The sequence below is a fragment of the Canis lupus genome, chromosome 34 (assembly GCF_011100685.1).
Source record: "Canis lupus familiaris isolate Mischka breed German Shepherd chromosome 34, alternate assembly UU_Cfam_GSD_1.0, whole genome shotgun sequence".
Classification (NCBI taxonomy): domain Eukaryota; kingdom Metazoa; phylum Chordata; class Mammalia; order Carnivora; family Canidae; genus Canis; species Canis lupus.
Window position 1 is genome coordinate 38,680,467 of NC_049255.1, and position 17,717 is coordinate 38,698,183.

General features: G+C 33.9%; 1 protein-coding gene across 1 annotated transcript in view; it reads left to right on the top strand.

Moving 5' to 3' along the window:
- Positions 1 to 15,261: 15,261 nt before the first annotated feature.
- NAALADL2 (N-acetylated alpha-linked acidic dipeptidase like 2) overlaps positions 15,262 to 17,717 on the top strand; it is a 1,187,116-nt gene continuing 1,184,660 nt past the window's right edge. Inside the window, exon 1 of the mRNA XM_038583938.1 lies at positions 15,262 to 15,301. The gene's annotated coding sequence lies outside the window, so the exon portion shown is untranslated. The remainder of the gene's footprint in view (positions 15,302 to 17,717) is intronic.

Here is a 17,717-nt window from a genome sequence, read left to right on the forward strand (position 1 = left end):
GAACCTCCATACTGTTTTTCAGAGTAGCTGGCATTCCCACCAACAGTGTAAGAGGAAGGTTCCCCTTTCTTTGCATCCTTGCCAACAGCTGTTGTTTCCTGACTTGTTAATTTTAGCCATTCTGACTGGTGTGAGGTGGTATCTCATTGTGGTTTTGATTTGTATTTCCCTGATGTCAAATGACTTTGAGCATGTTTTCATGTGTCTGTTGGCCATGTGTAGGTCTCCTTTGGAAAATGTCTGTTCATATCCACTGCCCATTTCTTGATCGGATTATTTGTTTTTTGGGTGTTGAGTTTGATAAGTTCTTTATAGATCTTGGATACTAGCCTTTTATCTGATAGTCCATTTGTAAATATCTTCTCCCATTCTTTTGGTTGTCTTTTGGTTTTGTTGACTGTTTCCTTTGCTGTGCAGAAGCCTTTAATCTTGATAAAGTCCCAATAGTTCACTTTTGCTTTTGTTTCCCTTGCCTTTGGAGACGTGCCTAATAAGTTGCTGCAACTGAGGTCACAGAGGTTGCTGCATGTGTTCTCCTCTAGGATTTTGATGGATTCCTGTCTCGCAGTTAGGTGTTTCATCCACTTTGAGTCTATTCCTGTGTGTGGTGTGAGGAAGTGGTCTAGTTTCATTCTTCTGCATGTGGCTGTCCAGTTTTCCCAACACCATTTGTTGAAGAGACTGTCCTTTTTCCATTGGGTATTCTTTTCCTGCTTCGTTGAAGATTAGTTGACCATAGAGTTGAGGGTCCATTTTAACAGTATTTGTTCCTCTAGTCCATGGGCGTGAACATTTTTTCCATTTCTTTGTGTTTTCCTTAATTTCTTTCATGAGTGTTTTATAGTTTTCAGAGTACAGATCCTTTGCCTCTTTGGTTAGGTTTTTTCCTAGGTATTTTATAATTCCTAGGTAATTCTCTTTCTTCTGTCTCATTGTTAATGTGTAGAAATGCAGCTGATTTCTGTGCATTGTTTATATCCTGCCACTTTGCTGAATTCCTGTATGGGTTCTGGCCATTTTGGGGTGGAGTCTTATTATTAATGTGTTTCTTTACTTTTGTTATTAATTGGTTTATATAATGGCTGCTCCCATTTTGGGGGCATAAATATTTATAATTGCTAAATCTTGTTAGATAGACTCTTTAATTATGATATCCTCTTATTACACTGGTTAAGCTCCTGCCTACAGCTCAGTGCGTGATCCTGGAGTCCTGGGATCACATTCCATGTCGGCCTTCCTGCATGGAGCCTGCTTCTTTCTCTGCCTATGTCTCTGCCTCTCTCTCTTTGTGTCGCTCATGAATAAATAAATAAATAAATAAATAAATAAATAAATAAAATCATTAAAAAAATCTAATATGTTTGGTATAAGAATTGTTACCTCAGCTTCCTTTTGATGTCCATGATAAATAGTTTTCTACCCTGTCACTTTCAAATCTGGAGGTGTCTTTGGGTCTAAAATGAGTCTCTTGCATACATGGATGGGTCCTGCTTTTTATGAGATTTTATTTATTCATGAGAGACACGTACAAACACACACACACACAGAGAGAGAGAGAGAGAGAGAGAGAGAGAGAGAGAGACAGGAGAAGCAGGCTCCATGCAGGAAGCCCAATGTGGGACTCGATCCCAGGACGGGTCCTGCTTTTTTATCTAATCTGATACCCTGTGTCTTTTAATTGGAGTATTTACCCATTTACATTCAGAGTAACTATTGAAAGATATAAATTTAGTGCCATTGTATTAATTGTAAAGTCACTTTTTCTGTGTATTGTCTCTGTTTCTTTCTGGTCTGTGTTACTTTGGGCTCTCTCTTTGCTAAAAGGATCTCCTTTAATATTTCTTGCAGTGCTGGTTTAGTGATCACAATCTCTTTTAGTGTCTGTTTGTCCTGGAAGCTTTTAATCTCTATTTCTATTTTGAATGACAGCCTTGCTGGATGAAGTGTTCTTGGCTGCGTATTTTTCTCATTTAGCACCCTGAATATATCCTGTCAGTCCTTTCTGGTCAGCCAGGTCTCTGTGGAGAGGCCTACTGCCAGGCTAATGTTTCTCCCATTGTAGGTCATGGATCTCTTGTCCTGAGCTGCTTTGAGGATTTTCTCTTTGTTTCTGATATTTGTAAGCTTCACTATGATATGTTGAGATATTGACCTATTTTTATTGATTTTTAGGGGGGTTTCTCTGTGCCTCCTGGACTTGCATGCTTGTTTCCTTCCATGGATTAGGGAACTTCTCTGCTATAATTTGCTCCAGTACACCTTCTGACCTTTTCTCTCTGTCTTTCTCACTTTCCTCTTCTTCAGGCATCCCAGTTTTCCTAATATTGTTTCACTTTATGTTAACACTTATCTCTTGAATTCTCCTCTTGTTTTTCAGTAGTTGTTCATGTCTCTTTTTCTCAGCTTCTTTATTCTCCATCATTTTACGTTCTATATCACTAATTCTCTCTTCTGCCACATTTATCCTAGCAGTTAGAGCCTCCATTTTTTATTGTATCTCATTAATAGCCTTTTTGATTTTAAGTTGATTATATTTTAATTCTTTTATTTGTCCAGAAAGGGATTTGCTAGTGTCTTCTATGCTTTTTTCAAACCCAGGTAGTATTTTTATAATCATTTTTCTGAACTCTAGTTTCAACATCTTACTTATATCCATACTGAATATCTTCCTGGCAGTCAGTATTGCCTCTTGTTCTCTTTATTGAGGTGAGTTTTTCCTTCTTGTCGTTCTTGCAGGAAGTGGTCACTTTTCTGTTTGTAGAAATACAGCAGTTCTTTTCTTAGATCACCAGTTGAGTTCACAGGGTTCAGAATGATTTGATAACTATCTAGATGAATTCCTAGGACTAGAGAAAACTAAAGGTCTCCTATTCCTCTGCCATCTTAGATCTCCTCTATTTGGAGGTTTTTGATTATTGATTCAATCTCCTTATTAGAGATTTGTCTACTCCAAAATGTATTATAAGCCAACCAAGATAAAATGACTCTATAGACTATGCTTTGGTGCAAGAACCAGGTAGATATTTGATTAGATTAGAGCCTTTTTTATTTTTATTTTTTTTAGTTTGTAAAACAAGAATGGAATTAAATAAAATATGGTTAAATTATAATTGACTTCTTTCCCTTTGCTTTTTTTTTTTTTTTTTTTTTTTAAGAGAGAGACAGAGATGGGCGAAGATGGAGAAGCAGAGAGCGACTCAAGCAGGCTCCATGCCTAGTGCGGAGTCTGACATGAGGCTCAACCTCATGAAGCGAGCTGAAATCAGGAGTTGGTTGCTTAACCAACTGAACCACTCAGGCAACCCTGCTTATTTTTTTTTTAAATTTCAGTTTCTGGCAAGGGATCTTCAAAAGATGTTCATACTCAGGAATTCATGCGGAATCACTCAAAGTCAAATGCAGTGATCAGTGAATTTGGCTAAGGACAGACAACAGAGGATGGATGGGTGTGATTATGGAACCTGGCAAGTCCAAATCTGTGGTATGGGCCAGCAGGCTTGAAGCCCGGGAGAGCTAATGGTGCAGATAAAGTCTGAAGGCAGCTTGCTGAATTCCTTTTTGATCTGTGGGAGGCTGATCTTTTTTTGTTCTATTCAGGTCTTAAATTGAGTGGATGATATCCACAGCAAAATCAGTGGCAAATCTTTATGGTTACTTCCTCCAGGTCCCTATGCTTCTAGGTTTCATGAAGGCAACATATGAACCTCTTTGTCACCCCTCTTCTCACACGTGTGACACCTAGGAAGATGCTAGGTAGAGTTTTGTTATGATTCATTTATGCCATGTACCTTCAGTCTCTGCAATCTCTATTCTCACATTTCTCCTGCCTCAGATCTAAAGCTTCAGTGTCTATCTCATCTATGCTGAGTTATCTCATAGAGAAATCCCGAAGTCAGTGATTTCTAAAGTGTAGTTCATATAGCAATATCAGCTTTACCTGTGCCTTGTTCAAAGACTCTTTTTTATTTTTTTAAGGGCTCAGATTTTTTTTCCTGCTATCCTAACTAAAGTACTCCTTCTTGAATGCCATTGTATACATTTAATAAATATATTATGATAATTTATTTAAAACTGATACAGCATTTTTGATACACATTATTTGTGGTCATTAAATTATTCCGAATCTTTTTTCTTAGCTCCATTTTTCATTAGTAAATCATTTTCAGGGCTATTATTAGCTATCACCATGTATATATAGTATATTTTGCTGTTTTGAATGAGGGAACCTGTTAATTGGGTAGAATAATAATTTTTCCAACTTCTCAGTGACATGCTATACTTTTCAAAGTGTTATGCATAAGCCTGAGGCACTCAAAAGACTTAATATAAATAAAAAAGAATTTTGGTATTTTCATACATTCAGAAAACTTCGACAGTGCGTGAAACATGGTGTGGTCAATCCAAAAGCAAGGGAAGTTAAGGGAAAATGAATGCCTAAGCAGCTAAGATAGGGAAGTTTCTTGAGTTCTAATCACCTCTCTCCAGGCTATTTAGTTCTGGTGCTACTTAAATTTAAGCACTCTTGTCCATTTCACAAATCTTCATCGCTCTTGTTACATTCAGAGGAAGAATGCTGTGGCTTAGTTTCCGGTAGTACAGTCATTTTAGCATTGAGCCTCTTTGTGCCTTAAGAAGTGAGTGTTGAATGATAAACCTATACTTGAGAGAAGACTGATGTTCAGAGAAATGTTTGGCTTTGGCTGAGATTTCCTTACCTTCCCTTGCTTTTCTTTAAAAAAAAAAAAGGTGTGTGTGTGTGAGGGAATATGGAAATATTTAATATGCTTAATCTGTCCAATTTCTGAGAGTTAATGAAAAAAGTTGTAGGGCAGTAAGGTCATGAAAGACATGATACAGTGTCTCCTACCCCTCAGGTGGCAGGCCTCAGTACTATAACAGTACCAAGGAGGTCTGCTATATTTCTGCATCTACATAAGGATTTTCCGGGTGCTATAAATAGTACCTTGATATCACTCTTTCTTGAGAAAATCTAACCATAACTTAATTATATTTTCCTATTACCTCAGTCAATAATAAAAACAAAAGTTTGTTACCAAAATGAACATTTATCTTAAAGGATAGATTATATTTATTTTTTGATAATTTATATGTTTATCCTATTGATAAGAAATATCCAAACTAATTTTCCTTAAAAAATACCTTTTTGGAATTTTAATTTAATAATTTGACTACTTAAAAACAACTAAGATTTGTGCTTATTTCCCTCAATATTAGAAATGCTACTTTAAAAAGAATGCAATTTTGGAGAAATGAAAGTATCTTGAAGTGGCAAACATTTATGGATTATCTTGCGATACAAGAACAACAAAATGAATTGCCTTTAAAAATTTAATAATTTTACAAGAATAAAAAGATTTCCGTGTTTTGAGTCAGCATCATCCTTTTATTATTAGAATATAAAGTACTCCTCTTATAGTAGGTTTTCTAAAAAAATATACACCATCTATGTTTCCTATTACTACTAGGATGAGTGATTGTATGCAATTTAGTCTTTAACTTTTCAATATTTTCTGTGGAAGAGTCAAATCAGCAATTTTCAAAATACAAATAACGAATCTTGGTGTTATTTTTCAAAGATAGGAGATCTTAGTGGTAGATTTCTCTGTTAGTTCTGTTCCAAATGCTGCTACCTCAATGTATAGCAAATCTGGGCTTTCTTTTCGGAGCTACCAGCTTTCATAGAGGAGCAAACCAAACTACTTCACCTTTTGCTTGAAATGGGGCCTGCCAGGTAGGACAAGGGTAGACCTGATTCTAATCTATGGTACATTGTTATTTGTGTCTCTAGAGCTTTAGAGAAATAGAGAAAGAGCAGTCTCTTCTTTTTCTCTTGTTTCCTCTTACTTTTTTTCCCCCCCTTTTTTCCATGTCATAGGCTTCCACTTTGTAGAGGAAACAAATATCTTATCAACTATGTGCTCTTTGATAGTCTATTTGCTATTAGTATTTATAACAGAAAAACATTTTATTAAAAATGTTTTTTATTTATCTTTTTGGGAGAGAAAGCATGTGAGCATGCTTGCATGTACTTGTGCATGAGCCGGGGGAGGGACAGAAGGATAGGAAGAGAGAGAATCTTAACCAGGTGCCCCACCAAGCACATAGCCCAATGCAGGGCTCCATCTCACTTGATCACCCCCCCTGAGATCATGACCTGAGCAGAAATCAAGAGTTGGACGTTTATTATAAAGCATGTTTTTTAAAACATCTAAAAATTCATTAATTCATTATGTTTAAATTTTTTTTTGCTGTTCGCCTTTATTATTTGTGTTAAAGTAACTTGTTTTATCTTAATCATGTTTCTTAGAACTTCAGCCTGTACTGTATATTGCATAGATTAATAGAGATGTATATTTGATATTATCATTTTTACCAGTCCTCTTTTTTGAAAAGTAAAGATTAAAAACTTTACCTTTTAATCTCAATATAATGATTAACATCATTTCTACCTATCATTTTGGAAATTCTGTTAAAACAAAAATTTTACTCTAAGTTCGGCCGTAAAAGCATCTGATTAACTCTAGGATACTGTAGTCACTCAAAGGAAGCTCTTTATTCTGCAGCTCTTCTGTCAATTTACATATTTTGCCAGTGGTTAGACAAAAAAAGATCAATTAACAATCTCATATCAAAATCATATTGTGAGGTAATCATAATGTTCTATGGCTAATTACTGGATAGCTCAGTTTTCTTTAGGAGAACCAAATATTTTTATTCCCACAATTAGATACAAGACCCCAAATTCAGATGTTTTGGAGGGAGAGTAGCAATTTAATTTTCCTTTTAAGTAATATTGTGATGACACACATAAAAAACTTAGGGAAGAACTTAATGGTTTTCCTAGCAAGTAGCTGTCTCCAAGTTTGGTATTCCAGCTTGACACTACCCTGGGTGCAAATGGATTCTAATGATCAAATCTAAAATAAAGTAAGGGAATTGGTGACTCAAGTAGACATTTCTTCATTTTTTCAGACTAGAGGAGACTGATCTCTAAGTCTCCATTCCAAATACCCATTTACACATGGTCTTCTGACTTAAGGAATATTTCCAAAATCTGATTTATTCTGCAATTTGCTATATTCCCAATTATAATATTCTTTATTTTTAAAATGAATTTTCTTTCCTGTTTTACTTGAGAGAATGGCAGCTTCTCTATTTAGTGCCTTTTATAAGCTGGTTAGTGAGTAGCGCGCTGAAAGGAGATCCTGAAAGAATATGGATATAAGTGGTCATCAAATTATTGGCATTGATTTATGGAGGTAAAGAAGGGGGAAGGATGCACCAAAAATAGTTACCACCTTCCTAAGATTAGCTCTTAATCTATTAACAGTAGTACACATTTATTTCCAATCTGTGTCACTGGACATCTCTCTATATGAAGAAGTGTTTTCTGTTTTCACGGACATTTTCTTTAATCCCAGCAAACAATCTCGTGAAGGCATGAAGTTGTCAAAGAAGAATCAGCCCAAACCACCTCCACTAAGGAAATGTTTCCAAGTATATAAATTGATCATAACATCAACTCTATACACAGAAGGCAACACTTTAAAATAATTTAAAATGTAGTGTAGGGTCATTTTTGTTATCCTAACAGTCTGATTACGTGTCTTCAGCTGATAAGTTGTCTCCAATAGAGATCCATTTTGTAACCTAATATTATGGAGGGAGGGGGGAAATCCCTTTGTAAAAATTCTCCACTACTATCTCCATAATCTCTACTTCACTGAGTTTCATCCAAGTGCGAAAATGAAAAATTATAACCTGCCAAGCATCAGTGGCAGAGTGAAATGAAAAAATTGCGAGTTAATAACAGTGATGCCTCAAAAAAATTTCCTGGCCAATTTAACGTTGCTTCATCCAAGGTCACTTCCCAGAGCTGATTATTTTTAGTAATTTGCAGATGAGACCATTCTACCTTGGTCATGGTTAGTGAAGATCAAGAAAATGCCAGGGAAGGTTTAAGACTCAAGGTTATCTATCTTTCTCAAATAAGATGCAAACCACAGTTCTGGTTTATTTTCTTAAGACCTAGCAGAAAATAATTTTCAAAGAAACGAAACTTAAAGCCTGAAGATCTTTTATTGGAGATATGAAGTTGCAAAGTAAAACACTAGGGGTAAGGATAGCAGAAGGACCCTATTTAGTAGATGCTCAAGTAGCATTTCATGTGGGAGAGAAATCCTCAAGGTATTTTCCTATAATTTTTTAGTCTAGTGCTTAAGAAAAACAGTACAATCTACTTACTGTAGATTATATTTTGTGTAAACAAACATGGATTTACACTTCTAGAAAATTTCCATTAGTTTAGCCTGCCCAATTTAAAATTTGGAGTTACATTGTAAATAACCCATTAAACAGTCTTATTTTTTACACATAAATAATTCAGATAATACAAACAAACAAGAAAATAAGGCTTTTCTTTAATTTTGCTAAAATCAGATAACTTTCCAGACCTGTGTATCTCCGTGTGTATGTCAATATGTGGGTAAGGGGAGAGACAGATGATTAGGAAGATAGGTTTTTTGTTTTAAGTGAGCTCAAACAAAAGATATATTTTATTTAGCACCTTGCCATGGCTATCTTTCTGTGTCAGTAGTTATTGCTTGTATGCTTATTTTCAGTGGCTTCAGATTATGTTTGCAGCATCTGATATTTCTGAACATTTAGATAGAATAGATTTCCTCCTATATGAACAATTCTGAAATAAATACAACTTTATATATATATATATATATATCAGAGTATGAAATAAATTTAAAAACTGAAAATGATGAAGATTTAGATATTTGATACTTACTGTAAAATACTCTCCAGGAAAATGTTTAAGTATGTACTTCTACTAGCACTACATTCTTACAAGGGTATTCTTTAGTTAGGTAGGTGAACTTTGATATCTCAGTATTATTTTTGTTTGTTCATTTGTGATGTTGAATATATTTTCAGATATTTAGTCGCCATTTCACTGTCTTTTGTGCACTTGTTCATTTCTTGCTTTTCCCCCTCCATTAGTATAATCTTCTTTTTCTTATGACTATTTAATAATAACTATATTTTTAAAGGATTTTAGTCTTGTGTCATCCATTAAAATTTTTTTTTCTATGTTGTCAATCCTAAGTTTATTTGTGTTTCCCTCAGTATTTGTTAATTTTTTCCTTATGATTTCTGGATATGGAGCTATACTTACAGAAGCTTGCCGTACATGAAGTTATATGACTAATTATTTAAAATTTTCCCTCTGTTACTTTTTTATGTTTAATGTTTAATTTATAAGGAATTTAATCTTAGGTATGAGTTGAGACAAGAGTCTAGCGTATTTTATTTTCACATGGCTAGCCTATTGACATACTACCATTCAATGAATAGCCCAGCATTCCTTATTGATTTGGAATGGCTCAGTTATCATAACATATGTTTACTAACTCTGTTCTGAGGAGTTTTAGGCATTCCATGATGTGTTCTCAGAGGATATTGTTCAAGATCTGGAAAACTGGGACACCTGGGAGGCTCAGTGGTTGAGCATCTGCCTTCAGCTCAGGTCGTGATCCTGAGGTCCTGGGATCGAGTCCCCATAGGGATCTTCACATGGAGCCTGCTTCTCCCTCTGCCTTTTTTTTTTTCTTTTAAAAAGAGACAAAAATCTGGAAAACTAAGTAACTGGCATTCTCTTCTTACCTTCCTTATGTGTTCACTGAAATATTTGTGAATTTTTTCTAACTCATTTTTCCATATTTTAATGCAGTTTGTTACTATGGTACAATTGACATAGCATTATATTAATTTCAGATGTACAGTATAATTGATATTTGTAAATATTACAGAATCATGGTAACTCTAGTTAACTTCCATTATCATAGATAGTTACAAATGTGCCATTCCTTCTTAATTTTTGAAAATCAGTTTTATTGAAGTACAGTAAGTATGCATACTGTATAATACATACAATCAGTAAAATTATATATGCCACGACTATGTTCAAGAAAGAGAACATTTCTGTCCCACAACAAACTTCCATCTTGCCTTTGCAGTTGATCCTTTTTCTCTACCGCTGGCCCCTGGCAACTATTGGATCTGCTTTCCACATATAGTTTAGAATTTTTTTAAGAGTTCATATAAATTAGGCAACATAGCAGATAGTCTTTTATGTCTTTTTTTCACTCAGCATAACACTTGTGAAATTCATCCATGTTGTTTGTCTGTAAATAGTTTATTCTTTTTTAATCATGTGTAGTATGAGTTATATAAATATACCACAATTTGTTTATCCACTCACATATGGGTATCTGGGCCTCACGGATATAGCTGAGTTTTTGGCTATCATCAATATAGTTACTATGAACATCCTCATACAGGTCCATGAATGGACATGTGTTGTATTTCTCTAGAGTAAATACCTAAGAGTGGGATTACTGGGTTGAATTTTAAGTATGTACATAATTTTTTAGAAACTTCTAAGAAACTGCCAAATGGTTTTCTTAAGTGTCTGTGCCATTTTGCATTCACAGCAGCAATATATGACAATTGTAGTTGTTTTATATGCTTGCCAACACTTAGTAAGATGAGTCTTTTCAATTTTGCCATTCTACTGAGTGAGCGGTGGTATCTCATTTGTGGTTTATTTTGTGTTTCCTTAATGGCTAATATTTTTTGCATTTCCTTTTTTTTAAAATATTTTATTTATTTATTTATTCATGAGAGAGAGAGAGAGAGAGAGAGAGAGAGAGAGAGAGAGAGGCAGAAACAGGCAGAGGGAGAAGCAGACTCCATGCAGGGAGCTCCATGTGGAACTGGATCCCAGGTGCCCAGGATCACGCCCTGGGCCAAGGTGGTGCTAAACTGCTTAGCCACTTGGGCTGCCCTATTTTTTTGCATTTCAATAGAACTTATAGAAGCAGTTTAACAGCTTCTACAAAGAAACTTGCTAAAATTTTGACTTTCATTTTCTTGAACGAATTTGGGCACAGTTGACATTGAACAATATGGAATCATTCAGTTTATGAACATGGTATGTTTTTATTAATTAAAATATTTGTTTCAACAAAGTTTTATAGTTGAGGGGTAAAAGTTTTACAAAATTGAAAGTAATATCCCTAAGTATTTCATATTTTGACATTACGATATTTGAAGTGACACTAAAATTTAAATTTCTGATTTTTATTTCTAGTGTAAAAATACAATTTATTTTTGTATGTTGCATTTATCTTGTTTATTTGTTAACTCATTTATTAGTTCTAATAGTTTTGTGTAGATTCCTCAGGACTTTCCAAATGAACTTTTTTTCTGGAAAAAAAATGTTTTTCTTCTTTCTTTTCAAGTTATGTGCCTTTATTTCTTGTTTTTGCTTTATTTTACTAGCTTAATTGTTCAGTACAGTATTCATGTATACGTGGTAAAAGCAGACACTACTTTTTGTTCTTGATCTTAAAGGGAAAGCATTCGGTGTTTTCAGTATTTCACCATATAAGAATGATGTTAGCTGTACATTTTTCAGAGATGCCATATTAGTCTGCTCGGGTTGCTGTAACAGAATGACACAGGTTGGATGGCTTAAACAGTAGAAACAGCATTTTCTCACAGTTCTGTAGGATAGGAGTCAAACATCAAGGTGCTGTTAGAGTTGGGTTTTGGTGAGGGCTCTCTTCCTGGCTTGCAGATGACTGTATTCTTGCTGTCCCTGCTTGGCCTCTTCTCTGTCCAAGGGGACAGATGGAGAGAAATAAGGAGGGAGAGGGAGAGAGAGAAGGGAGTGGGGATGGGGATGGGGGGAGAGAAATTTATAATTAGTCCTACATAATTAGGGCTCCACTCATGACTTCATTTAATCTTAATTATCTCATTAAAGGTCCTATCTCTGAATACAGTCATATTGGGGGTTAGAGCTTCAAGAAATGAATTTTGAGGGAATACAATTCAGACCATGACATAGATCCTATATCAGATTGAAAGGTTCCCTTTAATTTCTAATTAGAAATAGGTGAATAAATAAGTGCTGAATTTTGTGAAATGCTTTTTGGCATCAAGATGATCATTTTTTTTTCTGTTTTAAAAATTATGTTAGTGTAGGGAATATCTAAATTCATTTTTTTGAATGTTGAACCCTTCTTGCATCTACTTGATCACATTTTTTAAAAGATTTTATTTATTTATTCATGAGAGACACAGAGAGAGAGAGAGGCAGAGACACAGGCAGAGGGAGAAGCAGGCTCCATGCAGGGAGCCTGACGTGGGACTTGATCCTGGGACTCCAGGATCATACCCTGAGCCAAAGGCAGATGCTCAACCGCTGAGCCACCCAGGCATCCCTACTTGGTCACATTTCATATGCCTTTCATATATTGCTCTTTAGATATTTATTATATGCATTTTATCTAATTCATTATTATGCATTTTAAATATCAGAGAATGAGATTTGCTAACACTTTAAAAAATATTTTGTATATTATTTGAGAGAGAGTGAGAGAAAACACAAGTAGGGAGGGGCAGAGGGTGAGGGAAAAGCAGACTACCCACGGAGTAGGGAGCCTGACATGGGGCTCAATCCCAGGACTTCAGGATTTTGACCTGAGCTGAAGGCAGATATTGAACTGACTCAGCCACCCATGTGCCCCAAATTTACTAAAATTTTGTTAGGTATTTATTTTCATGTCTGTGATCATGAAAGACACTGATCTGTAGTTTTCTTGTAATATATTTGTTTGGTTTTGGATCAAGGTAATGTTGACCCCATCACATGAGTTGGGAGATGTTCTTTCCTCTTATATTTTATGAAAAAGCTTTTGTAGAATTGATTTTATTTTTTACTTGAATATTTGATAGAATTCCTAGTGATGCTGTCTTGGCCTGAAATTTTCCTTTGGAAAGATTTTAAAATTTGAATTTAATGTATTTGATAAAGGCAATTTGGGTTATATATTTCATTCTGAGTCCTATCTCTCAAGGAATTTATTTTCATTAAGTTTTGAATTTATTGCCATAAGATTGTCCATAAGTTTTTCCTTATGGATTTAATTTCTGTATAATCTGAGTAATGCTCTCTCTTTCATTCCTGATATTGGCAATTTGTGTCATTTTTCTCTTTTTCTTGATCGATTTGGAGTTTTGTCAGTTTAAAAAAATATATTTTTATTTATTTTAGAGAGAGAAAGAATGTAATTTGGGGGAGGAGCAGAGGGAGAGGGATAAGCAGACTCCACACTGAGTGTGGAGCCTGACATGGGGATTGATCTCACCACCCTGAGATCATGACCTGAGTCAAAATCAAGAGTTGGAACTTAACTTGCAGAGCCACCCAGATGCCCCTGGAGTTTTATCAAGTTTATTGATTCTTTCAAATAACTAGCTTCTGGTTTCATTGATATTCTCTATTTGTTCATATATCTTCTATTTCATAGATACCTACTTTTACCTTTGTTATTTTCTGCTTATGTTTAATTTCCTTTTTTATTTTTATTTTTTAGTTCCTTAAGATGGAGGCTTAAGGAAAATGATTTTATTATTTTCTTCTCTTCTAATATAAACATTAAATGCTACAAATTTCCTTCTAAGAACTGTTTTAGTTCCATCTACAGATTATGATATTGGGTGTTTTCATTTTCTTTCAATTTATATATTTCTTAATCAATTATGATTTTTTCCCTTTTGACCTATGTGTTGTTTAGAAGATTATTATTATTATTAGGTTAATATTAAAGTCTAATATTTTGGAGCTTCCTGATTTTTGTTAATGATTTCTCATTTAATTCCATTATGATACTTTGTATGATTTCAATCTTTTTCTTATTGAGGTTTGTCTTATGATCTAGAATATGCCTCATTGTGTTGATTGTTCTACATGCATTTAAAAAAAAATGTGGAATGTTCTACAAATCGTAATTAGACCAAGTCAATCCATAGTATGACTCAAGTCTTCTCTATACTTACTTTTTTCCTGTACTTGTTCTCTCAATTATTGAGAAAGATATGTTGAAATCTCTTGCTGTAATTGGTATTTTTGTAGTTCTCTTTATTAAATGCATAAAACTTTAGAAATGTTATGTCTTCTTGGTGAATTGACCCCCTTAACACTTTATAATTATCCTTTTCATCCTAACATTATCCACTGCTTTCAGATCTTCTTTTCTCATGTTGATATAGCCATTCTAGGTTTCTTTTGATTAATGTTTGCATGTTTTTTTCCCATCTTTTTAATTTTAATCCGTGTGCCTTCATGCTTACAGGAATTTTTGTTGGTAGGTAGTATATAGTTTTTATTCAGTCTCTAACTTTTAATTAGAATGCTCAGACCATTTATATTCTAAGTTATTGTTCCTATGTTTGGGTTTAGTTTTTTATTATAAGATTAATTTATTTGAGAGAGTACAAACAGGGAGGAGGAGCAGAGAGAGAGAAGCAGCCTCCCTGCTGAGCAGGGAGCCCGATGACTTGGGGCTCAATCCCCGGACCCCAGGATCACGACCTGAGCTGAACTGACTGAGCCACCCAGGTGCCCCTCCTTGTTTGGGTTTCAATCAAATGTCCTTTTTGTTGTTGTTTTTAATCAACTGTCTTGATACTTGTTTTCTCTTTCTTTTATCTGTTCTTCGTTACTTTCCTCCTCTTTTTTAGATAAAGTGAATATATTTTATGATTCCATTTTGTTCACTATTTCCCATCTGTACCTTTTTATTTGTTTAGTAGTTACTCTAAAGTCTGCATCATTTTTAATTTATCAAGTCACCATCAAATATTATGTTGCTTCATGTAAAATGTAGGAAGCATGTAAAAATAAAACTTCCATTTCCCCATTCCTTCCTGTTTTTTTCTTTATTATTTACCTCTCCATATGTTTTAAACATTACTATAACGCACCATTATTTTTGCCTAAAATGATTATCTTTTAAAATGATTAAAATGGGAAACATTATACTCTATATTTTCCTCTGTATTTACCATTTTCATAACTCTTCATCTTTTATGTAGATACAAATTTCCATTTATATAATTTTACTTTTATCTCAAGAACTTCCTTTAGTGTTTCTTAATGCTGGGAAAGAATTCTCAATCTTATCTGAAAAAAAGCATTTATTCAGTTTAACTATTGAAAAATATTTTATTGAGCTTAGATTTATGAATTGATGGTTTTATTGTTTCTGTTTTTTTTTTTTTATTTTTATTTCAGTGCTTTGAAGTGTCTGCCATTGTCTTCTGCCTCTCAGCTTCTGATGAAAAGTTGGCTGTAATTCTCATCTTTGTTCTCTTGTAGTTAAGGATGTCTTTTTTCTCCCCTCTGGCTGTTTTCAGTAAGGTAAGACTTTCTGGAGTTTCTTCTGGATGTGTCTCAGTATTTTTTGATGTCGCTCTAGTCTAAATGGTGGAAACTTTTACCCAAATGCTGAGTTCTGAGAATTGTTTATTTTTCCTTTCTGGTAATACTTTCCCTGGCCTCAAGTGATTTTTACTCACATAGGACACATCAGCAGCCACCGGACTCCTGAAATAGGCCTCCATGCAGATTTTTAGAGCTTTCTCGGCTTGTCCAGTGTCAGTATTCTTGGTATTTTTTTTTCCTCAGATTCAACTGTCTTGGCTTTCCCAAACTCTAGTCTATTTCCTTAACACAGTGAGACAACTAAGTTGTATTTGGCCTTTTCCTTCCAAGTTACTTCTTGGAAACTGCCTCCAAGTAACAAACTGGGGCAATCATGGGACTCATCTTTCTTGTTTCCCTTGTATTAGAAGCTATAGTCCAGTGTTACTATTTTCAACGTCTGAAAACACTGTTTTCATATATTTATTCTGAATTTCTTATTTGAAGTGTAAGTCTGGTTTCTGTTACTTTATCTTTAATGAAGTGGATGCTTAGAATTTTTTTTAGGCATTAAGATAAATAATGCCAAAATATAAGCTTGAATTCCAGTGATATGTTGATGTTGTATATACCCCCATCTATTTATTCATTCCAAGTATCTACCTTGAGATTATTTTATTTATTTGTCACCAGTGCTATACCAACTTAATTATTTTATCCACTTTTGAGTATTCTATATTTCAGTTATGGTTAGTTTTAAAATTGTGTAAGTAGCATGCTTCTAACATCATTTTATTTCTAATGTTTCTTAGGGTATATCTTTTTTCTTTTAAATATTGGTAGGATCACGTGGAGCTCCAAATCATGTCCTGTGGAAGTCCGTAATCCTTTGCAGAGATAGAGTAAAAGCTGTGTTTCATAGTGTCACTATTGTTTCCTATGAGCTCCTGTTTTTATTGAATAAGTTCGGTTTAGAAATCGTCTTGTCATCTGTGCTTCCTAGATTACTCTCTGCTGTGTTGACTCAGATGTGAGACTCAACCTAATTTACAAAATCCATTCACAAAAGTCTTATTAGATTACATTTTATTAAATGTCTGGGTTTGGAGGGCCAGCATTGTGATGTCATAATACAAACAATTCCACATAAAATTTGAGATATCCCTGTTTTTAAAAGTCAGTCTTACTTCAGTATCAGAGTTTTATTTTACCACTGTTTTCAACCCCATGCCCCATCTTTGCCTAAGTAAGTCTTGCTAATATCTCTTTTACTCTGAGTTTCTCTTCCAAACGCCTGTCTTTCAATGCACTTGTGTTTAAAATTTTGATCACTTGTGCAAACATGTTAAGCTGTCTTTTTGACTCTATTGGAATGTACTGTACTAGACCCTTTGGTTGCTTTTACCCAAAGTGAATCATCAATTATTTATTTCTAAATTCTGGTGCCCAATGTTAAGATAATGAATTTTTCATCTGGCTGCATTTGTAAAATGATGCTTTATAATTCTATTTTAATTTTTTAAACTAGAAGATGTATATTATTCCTAGGAGATTTGATGGCTGTGGTGGCACTCCAGATGCTCCTGCCTTAATCATAGTCTTGTGTAAGTTTCATAAGAAAATAATTAATCATGTGAAGAGCCATATGAAAAATATCTGCAATATATAACCAATTGCAACATAAAGATTCTAACAAGACCTCTAATATGAAATGCATATGTTTAATTATGCCCATGGATTTAATTGAGGGTTATTTATATTTTTACTTGTTTGACTATTAATAAAATAGGTTAGTTACTAAGTTGTTATTCTCAGTGATCTTTTTTTTAGGGAAGTTACTATGAGTTATATGCATGAATAGGTTAAATTACATATTATTCATTGAAACTATCTCAAATTTGGGTTCTTTTTTCATAAGAGAGTATATCTGCTATCATCTTACTGCTTATTGGTTTTTCAAAATTATACAAATGTCATTTTTTATTTGATCACATTATGTTTCATTATCAACTGCTGGACAGAATAAATAACAATTTGGAAAATAACAATAATGCTCTTTTACTCACTAATATTGCTATTTTATGGATTTTTACTCCCCAAAGAATTACTTATAATTCTTTGCAATTTGTAAATTACTAAACTTGGTACCATCAGATTAATAGGAAGAAATAGTGATTTAGTACATATTTCAAAGACTATTAATATCTAGTTGTGCTCATAAAATATTCACATGTAAAATTACTTAGAATGTTTATAAATGAGTTCAAATAATACTCTAAATAGATTTCAGAAATGCATCAAAGGAAATGAACAAAATGCAAAGGCATTCTACTGAATGGGAAAAGGTATTTGAAAATGTCATATTCAATAAGGGGTTAATATCCAAAATATATAAAGAACTTATATACCTTAA